General features: G+C 40.1%; 1 long non-coding RNA gene and 1 other non-coding gene across 3 annotated transcripts in view; one reads left to right on the top strand and one right to left on the bottom strand.

Moving 5' to 3' along the window:
* Positions 1-1,904: 1,904 nt before the first annotated feature.
* LOC146404742 (uncharacterized) overlaps positions 1,905-20,968 on the top strand; it is a 44,866-nt gene continuing 25,802 nt past the window's right edge. Inside the window, exon 1 of one of the 2 annotated variants that reach the window (XR_014841796.1) lies at positions 1,905-2,183. This is a non-coding gene — a long non-coding RNA (uncharacterized LOC146404742). The remainder of the gene's footprint in view (positions 2,184-20,968) is intronic. The other variant, XR_014841795.1, reaches the window with a different exon arrangement.
* Positions 19,873-19,976, bottom strand: LOC146404743 (U6 spliceosomal RNA). The gene has a single exon (XR_014842697.1). It is a non-coding gene; the product is annotated as a U6 spliceosomal RNA (small nuclear RNA).

Genomic DNA, 20,968 nt, shown 5'->3' on the forward strand with positions numbered 1-20,968 from the left:
TTTTAAAATTTTGTCTTGGATTATTCCTTTTATTCGTAGTATCTCACTACTATTTAAAGTGCCATTGTCTCAAATCTCCCTGAGGATACTAATTAGTGATCCGCTCTGTCTTTGAACTACCGTGGCTGTCTGGCTTTAGAGCGTATTCTTTTTTTCACGAATTAGACGATAAAGGCTTTTATTAAGGCTTGTTCCTTCAGACAGACTTTAAGGTAGGGTAGTGATGTGATCAGTGTGGTGTTTTAGAGACATAATTCGTGACCAGAGTCAGGGGAGCCCAGAGAGCAAGTTGGGGACTGCTTGTACCACCCATGAGGGCTCCTGAGTTTAGAAAGGAAATGGGGCTGCAATGGATGAGGCTATTACAAAAGCTACTTCAGAGGCAGAATCAATAGAACTTGGTCACTGACAAGATGTGGGAGCTGGCAGAAGATGAGTTCAAGATTGGGCGACTGATTCCTGGTGATTTGTTTGTTGTATCTGGGAGTACAAAACGAATATGCCAGGGAGAGGGGAGAGGCAGAGAATGAGTCGTGTTGACCGTGGTGCAATTGAGGCAACTGTACAATATCCAGGTAGTCAAGTCCAGCAGTGGTTGGGAAAATGAGTCTGGCATGTGGGGGAGACAGCTGTGGTGGAGGTACTGATCTGAGACTCACTGGCTTGGAAGGAAAATGAAATCATGGGAGTGGATGTGAAGAGAATATGTGGTATGAAGAGAGCCAAGGTCAGAGTCCTGGGAAGCATCAGAATTTATGAGGACCATGCCTGGAAAGTTGGCTGATGACACCCTTGAGAAGAGGTGGAGGGATGTGGGCAGTGGGAGAAGTTAGGAATATTCCAGCACTGCTGCTGGGTCCGTTGGTGTGTGGGACTGAGAGCTTTAGGGGATGTGGCCTCAGGGGAGAGCCAGGTCTCTGAAAGGCACGAGGAGGAGGTCTTGGGTGATGCAGTGATAGAGAAGAGAGTTTTCCCAGAAATGAGGAGTCTGGGAGGAAGAGAGGAAAGGAGTGGCAGGGAGGAAGAGCATTCACAAGGGTTGGGGTGGAGAGTGGATGCTTGATTGTGAGTTGAGCGACTGAGGGCACCACAGAGCGTAGATGAGGGAGGGGCAGGAGCCCTTGCAGAGTGGCTTCTGATGTGGTCCATAAGTGTGATGGACTTCTACTCAACCATAAAAAGGAATGAACTAGTGCCACTGCAGCAACATGGATGGATCTAGAGATTCTCATACTGTGTGAAGTAGGTCAGAAAGAAAAAGACGTGTGCTATGTGATGTCACTTCTATGTGGAATCTAAAGGATGACACAAATGAACTTATTTACAAAACAGAAACAGACTCACAGACATAGAGAACAAATTTATGGTTATCAAAGAGGAAAAGGCTGGAGGGGTAAATTAGGCGTTTGAGTTGAACAGGTACACACTTCTATATATAAAATAGATAAACGACAAGGATTTACTGTCGAGCACAGGGAACTATGTTCAATATCTTGTAATAACCTGTAATGGAAAAGCATCTGACAAAGTATATCTAATATACATATATACTTTATATATATATATATACTTTATATAATATATATTAGATATACTTTGTCAGATGCTTTTCTCTCTCTCTCTCTCTATATATATATATATATGAAACACAACCTTGTAAATCAACTGTACTTTAATAAAAATAAATAAAAAGTAGAAACAAAGTGGCTTCTCTTCTCTTGGTTATTTCCACTCTCTAGTCTGCTCGGGCACCTGCAGGGGGTGGTCAGCCCCCACAGATCTGCAGGGTTGAATCTGGGTTCCTGAAAGTGCTGATGTGCAGGAACCACTGTGTACATTTACTTCCACATATTTGGCTCCCCTTGACCTGAGAACAGATGTGGAAACAGCAAGCTTGGCCAGCCAAAGCAAGCAGAGAAGCTTACAAGTCCAGACCTTACTGTTTTCACTGGAACATCAGGACCCAGCTTCATTCCTCCAATCTGCTTGAGTCCAAAGGAAAATGGGCCATCTCTACTCTTTTAAAGTGAAGCGTGATGACTGCATGCCACATGTCCGATGGGCTGGTCTGGACCACCACGCATCCTGGTTCCCAGCTACTCCTGAGGCCTTCTTCCACACTCCACGCAGGTGTCTTGATTGGTTTCTGAGTGTTTCCAGAAGTTGTCACAAGAGCCCATGCGGTAGGTATTATATCCATCTTGTTTGCAACTAGAAAAAAGGGAGGCTGGAGCTCATACAAGTATGAAATGGGAGAAGTAGAATTTATTTTATGAAACTTTCCTTTCCATTCAAACAAATGGAAACATTCCAAAAATAATATATCTGATACTGTCTGTACCCACTGATAGCTCTGTAAGACTCTAATGTTAAGCCATCCCTGCGCCAGATTTTTTTAAAGGAAATATTAATATATCCAGTTGAAACTCTCTGTCTCCCTTCCTGATATTCTCCCCATCTCCTTAGAGTTTAAAGTTGGCATTTACTATTACCATGCAAATGTTTAGGTTTTTATCACATGCATTGTATTACAAACAATCTCTGGTATTATTTCACATGCTTTCATGTATTGCATAAGGGGTATCAAACTCTGCATTTCTTTCTTACTTTTTTTTTTGGCTGTGCCTGTGGCATGCAGAAGTTTCCACACCAGGTATTGAACCTGTGCCACAGCAGTGACAATGCTGGATCCTTAACCCGCTGAGCCACTGGGGAACTCCCAAACTCTGCGTTTCTTTTTTATTTTTTGGATTCCACTTGAGTGTATTTAAGATATACATTGGAGGAGTTCCTATCGTGGCACAGCAGAAACAAATCTGACTAGGAACCATGAGGTTGTGGGTTTGATCCCTGGCCTTGCTCAGTGGGTTAAGGATCCGGCGTTGCTGTGAGCTGTGGTGTAGGTTGCAGATGTGGCTTGGATCTGGCATTGCTATGGCTGTGCTGTAGGCTGGCAGCTGTAGCTTGGATTAGATCCCTAGCCTGGGAACCACCATATGTTGGGGCTGTGGCCCTAAAAAGCAAAAAAAAAAAAAAAAAAGATACATCAGAGATCGTGGAGGATGTTAATTTCAGCTTGCATTGAGCAACCAGACTTTGTCAGCTCTGACAAGAAGTGATCATAGGCTCTGAAAGTTTAGTATCTTACAATTCTCTTCCACCTAATAACTCAGAGCTCTAACTCCTTAGCTCCTAATTTGGATCTTTAGGTCAGTTTCCTTATTTCCTTGGATAATATTAAAGGCTTTTATTATTGGATGTTTGTCTTGGTCAAGCCTTTCTTGCCAAACCATTCTGTATAATGAATGAAACATGAACAATACTTTCCATAGTGCAGAGGTGGGGTGGAGCATTGGAGTGGCAGGGGAGGTGGATTAATTAAGAAGTCAGAGGACATAGGAATATCAGAATCTTCTTGACAATGGTTGCAAAAGTCTTAAGATTCTTTATTCTCCTATTTCTTCTTGATAAGCCTCTCTTCTTTGGCAAAAAGAACTCCCCTGTTATTGAATTCAACAGGAAGTGGAATGTTTGGGCTTTATTGAAGGGATTTCTCATGTTTTGGCTATTTTCCATGAGTCAAAGACAAGGAAATAAAAAATCCCAGCTACCTTCATCAATGATGAGCAATTCAGCTTCTAGAACTGTAGTGTACACTGTTTTCTGCAGGTGTACAAAATGTCCAGAATTTTCTGTGACGATGGAAAGTTCTACGTCTATATTGTGCAGTATAGTAGCTATTAGCCACTAGCCACATGTGACTGTTGAGTACTTGAAATATGGTCAATGAATTTTAATGAACTGAATTTTAATTCTATTTATTTTAAAAATAATTTCAATTAGCATAGGCTCACAGACCTAGTGATACTGTATAGTACAGTTCTAGAGAATTTAGACAAATATGTGCTGAGAGAGTCTCAACAAGTCTTAATAAATAGAGTTCACATTAAATTTCAGGGGATTTATTTGCTCTTTCTTTCCCCAAATCTGATGTTAATATAAGAAACTGGCAAAAAAAAAAAGGAGTTCCCATTGTGGCGCTGTGGCTAACGAATCCGACTAGGAACCATGAGGCTGAGGGTTCGATCCTTGGCCTTGCTCAGTGGGTTAAGGATCCGGCATTGCCATGAGCTGTGGTGTAGGTCACAGACGCAGCTCAGATCCAGCGTTGCTGTGGCTCTGGCGTAGGCCGGAGGCTATAGCTCCGATTCGACTCCCAGCCTGGGAATGCCACGGGAGCGGCCGTAGAAAAGGCAAAAAGACAAAAAAAAAAAAAAAAAAAAAAAAAAAAGAAAAGAAAAAAGAAAAAGAAACTGGTTAGCTTGGAAACTACTGTACAAAGTACTGCTTCTCTAAGAGCTTCTGCTATTCTGTTGTTTGTCGTCAGCACATCTGGTGATTTTATGGTGTTGGTGAGTGGCACATCTGCTTGCCCCCTCTGCCATTGTCCCTTGCCTCATGGCTCCCGCAGTCTACATCATTCCTTAGCTCTGTGGGTTCTGACTCCTTTCAATTAGGTTGTCCCCGGCCGCCCTCTGCTCTGGTACAGCCTCCCTCTGGGAGATGCACAAGAGTGGAGATTTTGACCTGTCCAGGGCCTGATCGCAGTTCTGGTCTCGCCTCTGTCTGAATCAGCTTTCATTTCTTTTTGAAATAATTTTAGAGTTCCAAACAGTACAGAGCTGTAGTCTTGGAGTATATTTTTCACCCCGATTCCCGTATGTTTATGTTGTTGATATGGTTGATATTTTACCACCTTTGCTTTATTCTTCCTTCTCCCACTCTGTATCAACATCTCTATCAGTATCTGTGTTTATTCTCTGTTCTTTGCCTTCTCCTCCTCCTTCTCTTCCTCCTCCCCCCTCCTCCTCCCCTCCCCCTTCCCTGCCCCTTCTTATTCTCCTTCCTCCTCCCCCCCCCTTCTTCTTCTTTTTCTTCTCCTCTCTTTCTGTATATACTTCCCCTACCAACAGGAGGTTCTCTTATATAACTGCAGTACAATGATCAAAATCACAAAGGTAGCATGGGAGTTCCCATCATGGCTAAGTGGTTAACGAGTCCAACTAACATCCATGAGGACACAGGTTCGATCCCTGGCCTTGCTCAGTGGGTTAGGGATCCAGCGTTGCCGTGAGCTGTGGTGGAGGTCACAGACAGGGCTCGGATCCTGCATTACTGTGACTGTGGTGTAGGCTGGCAGCTACAGCTCTGATTCGACCCCTAGGCTGGGAACCTCCGTATGCCATGGGTGCAGCCCTAAAAAAAAAAGACAAAAGACAAAAAATAAAATAAAATAAAATTAACATGAATACGATATTCTTATCCAATCTAAAGACCTCATTCAAATTTTTCCAATTGTCCCAATAGTGTCCTTTTTTTTTTTTTAACAATAACAACAAAATATCTTCTGACCCATGTCTAATCCAGGATCACAGTCTGCATCAGTTGTTGTTATTTTGTCTCATTAGTCTCCTTTAATCTAGAACAATTCTCTACAGTCTGTCTTTCCATGATCTTGACATTTCATAGGTCAAAGAGTTTGTAAAATTTCTCTCAATTTGTGTTTGTCTGATGTTCACAGAAGTGATGTTGTAGTCTTTTTAGTGCATCAGATACATTTGCTGAAGGTGGTATCTACCAGATTTCTCCATTATAAAGTTACACTTCCTCTTTTGTAATTAATGAGTATCTCTGGTAAAATATTTTGAGACTATCTAAACATCTTATTTCTCATCATACTTTTGCCCCTAAATTTCAATATCTATTTGTCATTCTTGCTTGAAACAGTTGTTACTATTGTGGTTGCCAAATGGTGATTACCTACTTATATCATTCCTTCTGTAGCTGGCATTTATTTGTTAACATCCTGTTGTCAGGGAAGTTTTTATTTCTGGAATCTATACCTTTATATCTATGTCTATCTATTTCTGATATCTATCTCTCTATCTTTACCATATAGCTATCTATCTCAGTATGAACTCATGGATTCTTATTTCTTTCCCTGAATTTTATTCTATCACTATTGCTATTTATTATGAGGCTAAAATTTCCCCAGATGGGAAAAGCAGTAGGAATCCTTTCATTCTGGTTCCTTTGTTTGTTCATTTTATGACATCTCCCCATCTTTTTTGGGAGCAATGTCTTACTTTCTGATATAACAAAATGTTCATCTTATACTTTTTTTTTCATCTTATACTTTTTGTGTACTGATCCTGGAATCAGTCATTTCCGTAAGGACCAGCTTTCATTTTGATGATCACAAGTTACAGAGTGAACAGGAAGCAATAGCCAAAAGAAGGAGCTGGGACAGTAAAAGGCAACATAGTTAGTGCATGAATGAACTAGACAAATACTCTGCCTTACAGATAGAAACAGCAGGAAGCTTGTTTGTTAGTATTAAAGGAGAAAATTTCTCTTGAGACTTCTTAACCATAAACTGGCACTCATTCAAGTTTGTAACCCAAATTTACACTACCTGCATGACTCTAAATACTTTTAGGTCAAAATATATTTTAAAATAGTTCTGGATTGGTAATGATTTCAGAAATTTGGAAGAAGCAAAAATAAATCCTTCTTGGATAAATGCAATCATAACAAAACCCTCAAAGTTTTCCATGAATAAAGTTCAGAGGAATGTGGGCTCAGAGACAAAATCAAAAAGCATTTAAGGAGACAAGGCACTCTGAGCAAAAGCCAGCAGAAACAACAAACCACAGAATAAGGCCAGTGAAGTTTTTAGATACGGGAATTAACAGATAAAAAATATAAATCAAGCACGATTAATATATTTGGAGAAATAAAAGTGATGATTAAAAATACAAGGTACAAGTTAGTATAAAGGATAAACAGGCATATTTGAAAAGCAAGCAAGTAGAATTTTTATGAAAGACAAGTATAAAAATTGAAATAGGAAGACTCAAATGATGGTTTAAATTTAAAAGAGAAAGTTGGATATAGGTGATACAAATACATGAACAGGAAAATAGATCAGAAGAAATTATCCAGAGTGCATAACAGGGAGACAAAGTGGTAGAAAATGTGAAAGACAGATTAAGAGACATGAAGGTCATGGTGAGACGGTCTCGTGTCTAATGGGTTCTAGGAGGAAGGAGAGACAGAATGAAAGAGAGGCAATTTTTGAAGAGATAATGACTGAAATTTTTTCAGAATCAAGGAAACATATGTGCATACTTCAGATTTAAGAAGCTCAATGAATTTACAGCACTGTAAGCAAAGTTTTCCTTAGACAGCAGTGAAACTGAGGAATACCGAAGACTATGGAGAAGTCTTTGAGTAAAGCCAGATTAACACAAAGGAACACAAAGGACAGAAAGTAAAGACACATTAACACAAAGGAACTACAGTACTCACTTTTGATGTCTTCCAAAGCAAAATACTCTCCAGAAGACAATGTAATACTAGCTTCAGTATTCTGAGAGGCAATAACTGTGAACGTAGAATTGTATATACAGCGAAACTATCAAGAAGGAAGAATAAAACTAAAGATGCACTTAGGGCACACAAAAATATTTGATGGAAGATCCACTGCAACAAGGAATGAAGAAAAGCATCAAATATATGTATATCTAAACAGTGATTGGATTAAATAATAATTAATGTCTACTGATGTATAAAATCACAAAACAAGTAGAACCAAAATACTGAACAAAAATAAAAGTTTGGAGGGGGTGACTAGCTTTAAAACATTCTAAGTTTTTTTTTTTTTTTTTTTTCACCTTTTCTAGGGCCACTTTCTGCGGCATATGGAGGTTCCCAGGTCAGGGGTCTAATCGGAGCTATAGCCGCTGGCCTATGCCACAGCCACAGCAACTCGGGATCCGAGCCGCATCTGAGACCTACTCCACAGCTCACGGCAATGCAGATCCTTAACCCACTGAGTGAGGCCAGGGATCGAACCTGCAACCTCATGGTTCCTAGTTGGATTCATTAACCACTGAGCCACGACAGGAACTCCAACACTCTAAGTTTTTGCGTTGTTTAATACAGGAGCGTATATAGATTGAGTTACTTTGTTTTTTAAATTTTATCTTAATTAATTATTTTATTAAAGTATAGTTGATTTACAATGTTGTGCCAATTGCTGCTGCACAGCAAACTGACTCTGTTATACACATACATCCCAGGAGAGTACATATAGTTCCCTGTGCTATATAATAGGACCTTATTGTTTCTCTATTCTAAATGTAGTAGTTTGCATCTACTCACCCCAAACTCCCAGTCCATCCCATTGCCATCCCAAGGTGGGGGGAGAGGTACCCCCTTGGCAATCACAAGTCTGTTCTCTGTATCTGTGATAGACTGGGTAACTTTGGTGTGTTAAGTCTATGGAGTGATGTCAGCAAGATGGCCAAAGAAGATGTCTCTCACTCATATTAGGCCTTCAGAACAACAATTTAGCATCTATCTGTGGAATAAAAGTGCCTTTGTGGGAGATGTGGGATCCAGGACCATATGCCAAGGGGTCCAGGGGACTTGCTCACCTATGCATGAGATAGTAGGCATATAGACTTTGGTTAGAGCCCTCCTCAGCCTGTGATCTCTCCCATGTGGAAAGTAAGAGAGAGTGAGTGACCACCTAGCTTCCCCAGCTATGTGGATCTGCCAAAGAGGCTCATTTCTCTTTTGCCCCATCTAGAGTACTTAGTTATGAGTTGAATGGTTGGAGGTGAGGTTCAGTGTGGGGGAAGCACCTGGAAGAGAGGCAGATAGAATTTGTAGGGCATGGAAAGGATGTGGACCCTACTAACTGCACCCTATTAATAGTAGGACTCCATCAGGAAGCCAGCCAATGAGTCTCTGGGGACACCTCATCCACAGAAACCCCAACTGGTCTGTTGCACACCTAGCACTCTGGGCGCCTCACCCACACACTTCTGCATCCTGTGGCGGGCTCCCTGTGCATGCTTGTGATGGTGGCATGAGCAAACCTTGGCAGATGGCTAGTGAGCACACACAGAAATCTGGACCATATCTTCCAGACCACAAAACAGCTTTAGTACAGCCCTGAGAGCAAAAGAGGCTGTCAGCACTCAGCCTGGTACATTGCAAGGTTGAGAGTAGGCATAAAAGCCTAAGAATCCTGCCACAAGAGGGAGCAATAAGGGTAAAGGAGCACTATCCATTGATGATCTGAGAAAACCTTAGAATCCCTAGCATGGCTGACAGAAGGTAATTCTCTCCTGAAGTCATTTAGTGAAGACCAGAGGAGGTGACTGCAACTTCAAATGCAAAGATAGCAATGCAAGTCTTCAAGGAATATGAAATATCAAGGGAATGTGATGTCACCAAAAGATCACAATAATTCTTCCAGTAATTGATCCCAAGACATGGAGATCTGCAATTTACCCAATAAAAATTTCAAAATATCTGTTTTAAGGAAGCTCAATGATCTACAAGAAAACACAGAAAGACAATTCAACAAAATCAGGAAAACAATACACAAACAAAATGAGAAGTTTAACAAAGACAAAGAAATCATAAAAATCAACCAAACAGGCATTCTAGAGCCAAAGAATACAGTGAATGAAATAAAAGATCCAATAGAGAGTATCAACAGCAGAATAGTTCAAGCAGGAAAAAAATTGTAATTTAAAAGACATGAACTTTGAAATTATTCAGAGGCCCAAATTATTAACAAATTTAAAAGATTAAAAAGAGTGAAGAAAGCCTGCATGATTTTTGGGCCTCTATCAAAAGAAAATATCTTAAATGATGGGAGTCCCAGAAGGAAAAGAGAGGGAGAAGGGGGTAGAAAGTTTATATTTAAAGAAAGAATGGCTGAGAACTTCCCAAATCTGGGGAGAGACTTGGACATCCAAGTTTATGAAGCTTATAGGTCCCCCCAAAAAACTGAAATTAGAGATAGTTTCTTGTGGTGCAGTGGGTTAAGGATCTGGTTTTGTCACTGCAGCAGCTCCGGTCGTTACTGTGGCAAGCATTCGATCCCCACTGGGGACTTCCATGTGCTGCAAGTGCGGCCAAAAAAAAAAAAAAAAAGATGTATTCTCCAAGACCCATTATAATAAAACTGTCAAAATGAAAGACAAACTATAAAGCAGCAAGAGAAAAGAAGTTTGTAACTTACAAATGAACCGCCATAAAGCCATCAGTAGATTTCTCAGCAAAAACCCTATATGCCCAGATCCTCCTTCCACCAGTATCCCATCCCAGTTTATCAGTTTGTGAGAGTTTTAATAATTATATCACTGTAGCATGGCAAGGGTTCTCCATAGTCCACCCACCACCAGTGATAGGGGTACTCACTGCCCAAGGGATTGCTGTGAGTCATCTAGCTACAGAATCCAGTGTTAATGTCTGCTTCTTAGGACCATTTCTGGTGACCACTGTCTTAGATCCCTAGAAACAGAATTGGTGAGGTATATGGGGGAGTGCTTTCAGGAGATTAAAAGTAAAGAAGGAAAGGAGTTCCCACTGTGTCTCAGCTGTAGTGAACCCGACTAGTACCCATGAGGATGTGGGTTTGATCCCTGGCCTTGCTCAGTGGATTAAGGATCCGGTGATGCCATGAGCTGTGGTGTACGTCGCAGACACGGCTTGGATCCCACATTGCTGTGGCTGTGGTGTAGGTTGGCATCTGCAGCTCTTATTCAAGCCCTAACCCAGGAATATCCAAATGCTGTGGGTTCAGCCCTAAAAAGACAGAAGAAAAAAAAAAGTAAGGAAAGTTGGATGGAGGGAGAAACTGATTGACAGTGTAGTTGTAACTGAAGCCTTACCTGACTCTACAGAGATTTCTGGAGCTGACATGGTTTTTAAGAGGTTTCCTAATTTGAGACAAGAGGGTCTCTATATCTGCGCATCAGCCAGTCAGTCATTGGCCATGGGCTCACCCAGCGAGGGAGCATAACTGTGGCCAAGGTCAAGAGCAAGTCCTAATGAAGGGTGCAGCTGAGAGCTGCCTGTAGCTGATATCCCCAGAAGTCGAGCATGGGTATGTCATTTGTCAGCCTTGAAGAAGGGCTCTTGGTGGAGAACTATACAATCCACTACAAAATTTCATAATATTAAGTGAGAAACACAAGATTAAAAAATTGTATTTATAGTATGACTTTAATATTGAGAAATGGGAAGATATAAAAAATGACTGGAAGGAAATAAACTGTTAAAGAGTTTTTGTCTTGCTGTTGGAATAATGGACGACTTTCATTTAACCCCAACCTGTGTAATAGAGACACACATTAAAAAAAAACTCAAGAGTATCTTATAGAAAACATAGGAGTTCCCGTCGTGGCTCAGTGGTTAATGAATCTGAATAGGAACCATGAAGTTGTGGGTTAGATCCCTGCCCTTGCTCAGTGGGTTAAGGATCTGGTGTTGCCGTGAGCTGTAGTGTAGATCGCAGATGTGGCTTGGAACCTGCGTTGCTGTGGCTCTGGTGTAGGCCAGCGGCTACAGCTCCGATTAGACCCCTAACCTGGGAACCTCCATATGCTGTGGTTGCGGCCCTAGAAAATTAAAAAAAAAAAAAAAAAGCCAAAAAAAGAAGAAAAAGCATTAAAGAAAACATAAAGCCATCCCACTGATTGCTCTCTCTGAGCTGTAAAAATCAGTCAGAAAGTGAACATCAGTGTCACTTAGATGGATGAATAGGCCGTAGCACATCCAAACAATGGAATTTTACTCAGCAAGAAAAGAAATGGGCTATCAAGCCAAGAAAAGACGTGGAGGAGACTCAACTGCCTGTTACTAAGAAGCCAGTCTGAAAAGGCTACCCATTGTAATGACAGCTATATGGGATTCTGGAAAAGGCAAGACTATGGAGACAATTAAAATATGAGAAGTTTCAGAGATTCAAGGGGAGAGAGGAGGAGGGATGAAGAGGTGAAGCTCAGAGGATTTTGTGTGGTGGAATTACTCTGCATGATACTCTGTGATACATGATGGATACATGTGCACTTGTCCAAACCTATAGAACCATCTATAACACAAGGAGTGAACTCTAATGTAAACTTTGGACAGTCGTTACATTTGTACCATATCCATGCAAGATGTTAATAACAGGAAAAGCTCTGCGCAGGGAAGAGGGGATATATGGGAACTCGCTATACTATCTGCTCATTAGAAAGAAAAAGAAAGTAAACGTTAGTTTTTGTAATCTCCTACAGGCAACAGCATTAGCATTAGTTGAGACTGAATATAACAGAAGACTCACTCTGCCAGTTCACTTATTGTGGACTGAACAAAGCCCACTCCGGCAATTGTGAAATATCAGAACACAATCTACAAATAAACGGCTGCTTTGTTTATGAATGCATTCACGAGCATCACAACAGCTTGACTCCTGATTCTGGATTCTTGCTCTTTCCTCAATGAACCATGACACAACTGTCGAGTCTTGCTCTGTGTATTCATAGAACGACAGGGAATCTGGTCCTGTGATAGGACATTTGATAAACAAGGCGAATTGGAGCTGATTCTTCTGGTGACTGCCAGGGCTGGCGCCTTTTTCCCTTTCTGACACATGCCCTAAGTTCCTGGCATCTACTCTTATTTTTCCTCCCAGGCAACTTCAAAAAGGACTTGACCTCAACTGACATAAAATGGGGAAGAATGTGTGTATGCACTGAAAAGTAATTCAGTCAGCTGATGAAGTTAATGGATTTTCATAGGAATTTACTCAATACCACCCAGTGAGAGTCGGCACTTCGAATATTTGCGCAAAGACAATGAGGAAATAAGAACTTGTTTATCACTTCTGGTTCTTGAAAGTAAACATTGTCTCAGATATAGCTTCGTTTCTATTGTTGATTTGCATAAACATTGGGCATGTTGAGATTCTTCAATTATATGTTTATTCACTCAACCAGTATTGATTAACCTGCTGTGGGACGAGAACCATAGAATACTGGATGTGCTACCCCAGTGTGTATTCTACTTTAGTCTCAGAGTGTCATGGATGGGGTGACAGGACCCTTTTACTTTTCTCTACTTATTCTTGCCTTGACTATAGAGAAGACAGCTCTTTCCTGCCCTTGCTTTCTTCTCTTTGCCCTTTTCTTGCTTTTCTCTGAAGGTCAAGGCTGTCTGATTGGCAAGAATATAAGACCCTTCTGTTAATGGACAGCCCTACTAGTGGACACAGCTGCTGTTAACTAGAAGCAAGAAAACCTGTCTTGCGTTCTCTTTTCCTTAATCCGTCTAGAATTTCTTTTTCTATGTAGTGGAAGATATGACATCTTTTCAGTATTAAGTTTTCCCATTTAGAGAGGTAGGGCATCCCTCTGTTTATTAAGGATAGTTCATAAGTTGTACAGTTGTCTTCCCATAGGTTTTGCACATGTTTGGGTTACGTTTATTTCTAGTTACTATAAATATGTATATATATTCACACATATATAATTTAAAAATATAAATAAATAATTTATATTTTTTTCTACTATGAATGGACAGTTTTTTAACTGGTCATGATTGTTACTGTGTTAGTCATGTCCCTGGCCAGCTCACTGGCCTCTTTTATTAGTTTTAGTAATTTTTAAAGTTGATTCTCATGGAATTTTTAGGTAGTCTTTTATATTGTCTGCAAATAATGACAATTTTTTTCCTTCCTGATATTTATAATTACTTTAAAATTTTTGTTTGTATTATTGCATTGGCTAGGATAATAATGCTGATGGTTGGAATCATTTCTTGTTTTTTATTTTAAAGGAAATTCCCATAATACTTCAACATTAAGTATAATGTTTGTGTAGTTTTTTGGTGGATACCATTGATCTGGTTAAGGAAGCTTCTTTTTTCTATTCCTAACTTGCTAAGGAAATTTAAAAAATTTTTAAAATCAGTTTTTAGTTAATAAAATTTAACTAAACTATTCAATTAATTAAACTATTAATTAAACTTAGCTTTTGCACAGCAATGGAAACCATAAGCAAGATGAAAAGACAACCTGCAGAATGGGAGGAAATATTTGCAAATGAAGTGACCAACAATGGCTTAATCTCCAAAATGTAAAAACAGCTTATGTAGCTCAATATCAAAAAAACAAACATACAAGGAGATCCTGCTGAGTAGCATTGAGAGCTATGTCTAGATACTCATATTGCAACAGAACAAAGGGTGGGAAAAAAATGTATACATGTAAGAGCAACTTGATCCCCATGCTGTACAGCAGGAAAAAAATAAAAAAATAAATTAAAAAAACCCCAACCCCATCAAAAAATGAGTAAAAGATCTAAGCAGACTTTTCTCCAAAGAAGACATACAGATGGCCAAAAAACATGAAAAGATGCTCAGCATCACTAATTATTAGAGAAATGCAAATCAAAACTGTAATGAGGTATCACCTCACATTGGTCAGAATGGCCATCATCCAAAAGTCTACAAACAATACATGCTGGAAAGGATGTGGAGGGAAGGGAACCCTCCTATACTTTTGGTGAGAATGTAAATTGGTACAACTACTGTGGAAAACAGTGTGGAGATTTCTCAAAAAACCAAATACAGAACTACCTTTGATCCAGCAATCCCCCTCTTAAGCATATATCTGGAGAAAACTCTAATTCAAAAAGATACATGCACTCCATTGTTCACGTCAGCACTATTTAAAATAGCCAAGACATGGAAGCAACCTAAATGTCCACTGATAGAAGAAAGGAGATATTTATGTATCTATAATTGATATTACTCAGCCATAAAAAAGAATGAAATAGTACCATTAGCAGCAACATGGATGGACCTAGAGATTATCATACTAAGCGAAGTAAGCCAGACAAAGACAAATACATCATATGTCAGCAAATAATATGTATACCGGCCAGGGCTTGTTGGCAGTGAGCGTTGGTTTTGGTAGCTTTGATGAGGCAGATGGAAATGTCTGGCAAAGGTAAACTGTGGAATCAAATTCTTCTGGAGCTCTGAGGTCTATTTCTTGTGGCAGGGATTGCATCATCAGAGCAGATACAAATGTGAATGAGTCTGAAAGTCTGTTTAGCCTTACGGAAACACACAGGGCAAAACCACAGAAACTGTACATGTGTTGCATGGATACCAACAATGTGTCTGTGTTAGCATCAAGAGGTGCTCATTACATCCAATTCTGCACAGAGTGAAGAGGGCAGCCAGATGTGGCATTAGAAAGGAGTATTTGTGGTGTTCCCATTGTGGCTCAGTGGTTAACGAATCCGACTAGGAACCATGAGGTTGTGGGTTTAATCCCTGGCCTTGCTCAGTGGGTTAAGGATCCGGCATTGCTGTGAGCTGTGGTGTAGGTTGCAGACGTGGCTCAGATCTGGCATTGCTGTGGCTGTGGCTTAGGCTGGCGGCTACAGCTTGGATTTGACCCTTAGCCTGGGAACCTCCGTATGTCGCAGGTGCAGCCCTAGAAAAAGACAAAAAAGATGAAAGGAGTATTTGTACCAAATACTTATATGCCTATTTGAAGCAGGAAAGAAAATTTCTTTTCCTGGAGAGATGGCTGGGAGCCACACTGTACCTCTTAAGGATGGATTTACTCACCTGAGGCTTGAGATCCACCATCTTTGCCACCAACTGAAAGCAGAGGAATTGAACAGGGTCTATCTGGACTTTCCCTCAGCTCGATCATCAGCTGTCAGTACTGTTCTCAGTGAAGTCATGTCCAAGAGTAGTTATTGCCACCGGGAGTTAAATAGTCCCTTCGTTGGTCACTTGCTACATACGAGTGACTATATATTATCATGCCTGATGTCTTTAGCCAGCAGGACTGAAACCGAAAACATCCCTGACTCAAAACTAGCCAGAACCCAGATTGGGACTTGAACCCACTTTTTTTTTTTTTTTTTTTAATTAGAATCACTCATCTGATATCTGGACTTACTGAGGCTCAGGTTCTTTGTGTCTCAGCGCAGAAAGAATTCAGTGAGAGACAAAGTGATAGGCAAGAAATAGATTCATATCTAATATACAGCACAAATGAACCTTTCCACAGAAAAGAAAATCATGGACTTGGAGAACAGACTTGTGGTTGCCTGGAGGGAGGGGGAAGAAGTGGGATGGATTGGGCGCATGGGATTAATGGATGCAAACTATTGCTTTTGGAATGGATTAGCAATGAGATCCTACTGTGTAGCACTGGGAACTATGTCTAGTTATTTAGGACGGAGCATGATAATGGGAGAAAAGATAATGTATACATGTATGTGTCACTGGGTCACCATGCTGTACACTGGGGAAAAAAATTGTTTTGGTGAAATAACAATAAAAAAAAAAGAAATTATGGAGGGAAAAAATGTACTTGAACTACAAAAAGAGAAAGAAATACATTCATTAAGACAGGACACTTGGAGAGATGCAAGCAGACAGGCAAAGAAGTACTGCCCCAGGGATTAGGTGGGCTACATTTTTGTAATCCAAGGAAAGTGGAGAGGGGGGAAAGACTGTCTTCTTCCTTGTTCTTTGAGTAGACATCAGGCTTACATCACTAGCTCCTCCTTTGTATTGGGTAAGAGAGTATTTGACTGCATGGGGTCAAACTAACTGTCATGGTGCTTATTCAAATCAGCAGAAGAGTGGTGACATATGCTAAAATATGAATCATCTCAGGTTTCTGTATAATGAGGATATCTACTTTGGAATGTCATCTTCCCTTAAATTCCTCTCCTTGGTCCTAAGGATCATTTATCTTGCTGAACTTGAATGCAGGCTTCATTTTATGTTCCACTTAATGAACTGAGGTGCATCTCGTGCTTTTATTTACGGTTTTATAATTAAGCAAGCCTGCTCCAAGATACTCTGATGGCTTTCTTGAGCGACTCTTAACTAACAATGGTCTCCCAAATTTCCCTAGATTTCCCTCTCTACCTCTGGTCCCCTACTAGGACTTCTACAATTACTTGTGTAACTATCCTCTCTATCCCTATCAGGACCACATAGCTGAGCCAACTCCTTGGCCCTAGTGTATTGGCACCATATTTCATTCCAAGTATTGGATTATCAGAAAGTATATAGCCTAGTTTGACATCTTTTCTTGCCACTTCTGCCTGGAATTTCTCTTCTCGTATTAAGAGACTGTCTAAGATTGTCCCACTGTCTCCTTTCCCACCCTTCCAAGCCCACCATTTCAACTGGGCCACCTCTGCAGAGAGAAAGGCTGCTTTGCATTTACTTGGAAACCACCTTAGCTGGGGAGGAAACTGATTCTTCAATTTCAGATAAATGCAAATGCTTCTGCATCACCTTTGTCTCTGAATTACTCTTTTCATTCACATGGAATATTTATCTCCCCCAAGAGATAGGGATAAAAATGTGCTTTATCATCATCAATTTCAAGTTGGTCTTTTACAATAGAAGTCCTATAAATCATTTTAAGAGTAAAACTAAGCAAAAATAAATGTGCTCTGTATTCTGTAAATTTTGAGGTGGGGCTCACAGAGAGGAGAACATCAAAGTGCTTGCCTTTTATTTATTTATTTGCTTTTTCACAGCTATCATTTATTATTATTATTTTAAATTGAAGTATAATTGATCTATAACACTATTAGCTCTAGGTGCATGAAAAAAGGATTTGATATTTTTATACATTACAAAATGATCACCACAAGTTGGTGGTGATATGTCAGCATTCAGAGTTAATTACAATATTATTGACTATATTCCTCATGCTGTGTATTTCATCCCTGTGACTCAATATTTTTTTTGTAATTAGAACTTTGTTCATCTTAATCTCCCTTACCTACTTCACTCATCGCCCCCCACATACCTCCCACCTCTGGCAACCACCTGTTTGTATATATAAGTCTCTTCTGTTTTGTTATGTTAGTTCATTTGTTTTGTTTTTTAGATTTCATGGATATGTGAAATCATTTGGTATTTGTCATTCTGTCTTACTTATTTCACTAAGCATGATACCCTCTAGGTCCGTTCATGTTGTTGCAAATGGCAAAATTTCATTCTTTTGTATTGCTAATATTCCATTGTATATACATAGCACATATTCTTTATCCAGTTATCAAAGGACAGTTAGGTTCCTTCCATACTGGTGACTAAATATTGCTGCAGGGAATATAGGGGCACAGATATCTTTTCTAATTAGTGGAATTGCTAGATTGTATGGTAGTTTCATTTTTATTTTTTTAATATTTGTCTTTTTTTTTTTTTTTTTCCTAGGGCTGCTCCTGAGGCATATGGAGGTTCCCAGGCTAGGGATCTAATCGGAGCTGTAGCCGCCGGCGTAGACCAGAGCCACAGCAACTCGGGATCCGAGCTGCGTCTGCAACCTACACCACAGCTCATGGCAACACCAGATCCTTAACCCACAAGCAAGGCCAGGGATTGAACCCACAACCTCATGGTTCCTACTCAGATTCGTTAACCACTGAGCCACGATGGAAACTCCCTCTTTTTTTTTTTTTTTAAGAGCTGCACCCTTGGCATATGGAAGTTCCCAGCTAGGGGTTGAATTGGAGCTACAGCTGCCAGCCTATGCCACAGCCACTGCAACACCAGATTTGAGCCACATCTGTGACCTACACCACAGCTCACAGCAATGCCAGATCCTTAACCCACTGAGCAAGGTCTGAGGATTGCGTCCTTAGGGATACTAGTCGGGTTTGTTACTGCTGAGCCATGACTGAAACTCCAATTGTATGGTAGTTTTATTTTTAATTTTTGAGGAGTCTCCATACTGTTTTCCATACTGGCTACACCAATTTATATTCACAGTGCACAAATGTTCCTTTTACTCCACATCCTAGCCAATATTTTTTATTTGTTGTCTTTTTTTTTTGGTCTTTTTGCCATTTCTTGGGCCGCTCCCACGGCATATGGAGGTTCCCAGGCTAGGGGTCTAATCGGAGCTGCAGCTGCCAGCCTACACCAGAGCCACAGCAATGCAGGATCCAAGCCACGTCTGCAACCTACACCACAGCTCATGGCAACACCGGATCCTTAACCCACTGAGCAAGGGCAGGGATCGAACCCTCAACCTCATGGTTCCTAGTTGGATTTGTTAACCAGTGCACCACAATGGGAACTCCCCTATTTGTTGTCTTTTGGTAATAATCATTTTGATGGATGTGAGGAGGTATCTCATTGTGTTTTTTTTTTTTTTTTGTCTTTTTGTCTTTTGAGGGCCACACCCACGGCAAATGGAGGTTCCCAGGCTAGGGATCTAATCAGAGTTATAGCTGCCGGCCTACACCACAGCTCACAGCAATGCTGGATCCTTAACCCACTGAGCAAGGCCAGGGATCAAACCTGCAACCTCATGGTTCCCAGTTGGATTCATTTCCACTGTGCCATGACGGGAACTGCCTCATTGTGGTTTTGATTTATATTTTTCTGTTGATTAGTGATGTGACAAGTTTTCATATGTTTCTTGGCCATCTGTATTGATCTTTTTATCATTATGTAAGTCCTCCTTCCTCTTTTGTTACGGAATTTGTTTTAAAGTCTATTTTTTTTTCTGATACGAGTATTGCTACCCTTGCTTTCCTGTCATTTCCATTTGCATGAAATATCTTTTTCACTACATCTCTTTCAGTCTTGCTGTGTGTCTTTATAATGTCTTGTTTTAATCCAATCCACCACAGTAAGTCTTTTGATTGGAGCATTTAGTCCATTGATATTTAAAGTGATCATTCCCTATTTTCTGGTTGTTTTTTGGTTCTCTGTTCTTTTCTTTTAGTTTCTTCCCTTGCAGTTTGGTGGTTTTCCTTATTGGTATGCTTGTGTCACTTCTCTCTAGTTTGTGTGTATCTATTGTAGGTTTTTGATTTGTGGTTATTATGGGGGTCATATATGGTGACCTAAAACTATATCAACTTGTTTTAGACTGGTAGTCATTTAAGATCAAACACATTTTAAAAGATAAAATTTTTTTACTTCTCTCTCCCCCATATTTTGTGTTTTTGATTTCATATAAATATGCAATGCTTGATGAGTTTGTGTGTCATCCTTGCTCAGGGGCCGTACTAACCTCTATATCATTCTCATTTTAGTATATGCACTGCCAAAGCGAGCACCCTTTCACATTTGTAAAGGTGGTTTAGTGATTCTAAATTCTTAGCTTTTGCTTATCTGTAAAACTACTCATTTCTTCTTCAAATCTGAATGATGGCCTCTTGGGCTGCAGAGTACAACATGGGGCTTGGAACCCCTGCTCTTTGGGGAGAATCTCTGCAATTGTGATTATCCTCCCATTTTTAGGTCACCTCCCCAGGTGCATGGGTCTTAACTATACTGCATCTCTCCCCCCCTGCCCCCCAATATCACCAAGGTTTCTTCTTTATGCCTTTAGTTGTGTAAAATATTTTCTGCTAGTGTTCAGGTTGTTCTCATTGATAATTGCTCTGTAAATAGTTGTAGTTTTGATGTGTCCATGGGAGGAGGTGAGCTCAGGGTTTTCCTACTCCACCATCCTGGCCACACCTCCAAAGTGCTTGTATTTTAAAACATTGTGAGGATAGAAGGCTGTGAGTCTTCCATTGCTAATTTTGGGGGTGCACATTTTTGAAAGCTGTCAGTGATAGGTGGCTGACAGGTCTCCTGTCTTAGGACTTCGCCTTCAGAAGAAAATGAAATCTTTTCTGCACACTTAGCACCAACATTCCTTATACTTTTAAGATGCTTTGCAAGAATTCAAGACACCTCACCTCACAAAGAAAAATGTCTTTTATGAGTTACATCCATTTTAATGTTTACAAGACACTCTCAACTAAAGATGCTGTCTAAAAAGTACTGAATATGCACAATTAATTGAACATATTTTAACATATTTTAACTCAAACATTTCGTTAACTGCTGCTGTTGCTTTATTAGCACATTGTGAAATGACATTTGAAACTAAATAAAGGAGATGTTGCACAGTTTTAACTTCAAAAATTAAAACACTCCCAACTTAAGTAGAGAAGGATTTATATAACTAATTGACCATTTGAATGTTGAGTAAAAAAGGAGAGGAACCAAAGATTATGCCCAGTGGAATTATAAGATTTCTAATTTGTTTAGGTGAGAT

Source organism: Sus scrofa, chromosome 3, assembly GCF_054392235.1.
Source record: "Sus scrofa isolate SSC_HxYL_T2T_F1_AM1 chromosome 3, Sscrofa_HxYL_maternal_Yorkshire_Landrace_v2.0, whole genome shotgun sequence".
NCBI lineage: Eukaryota > Metazoa > Chordata > Mammalia > Artiodactyla > Suidae > Sus > Sus scrofa.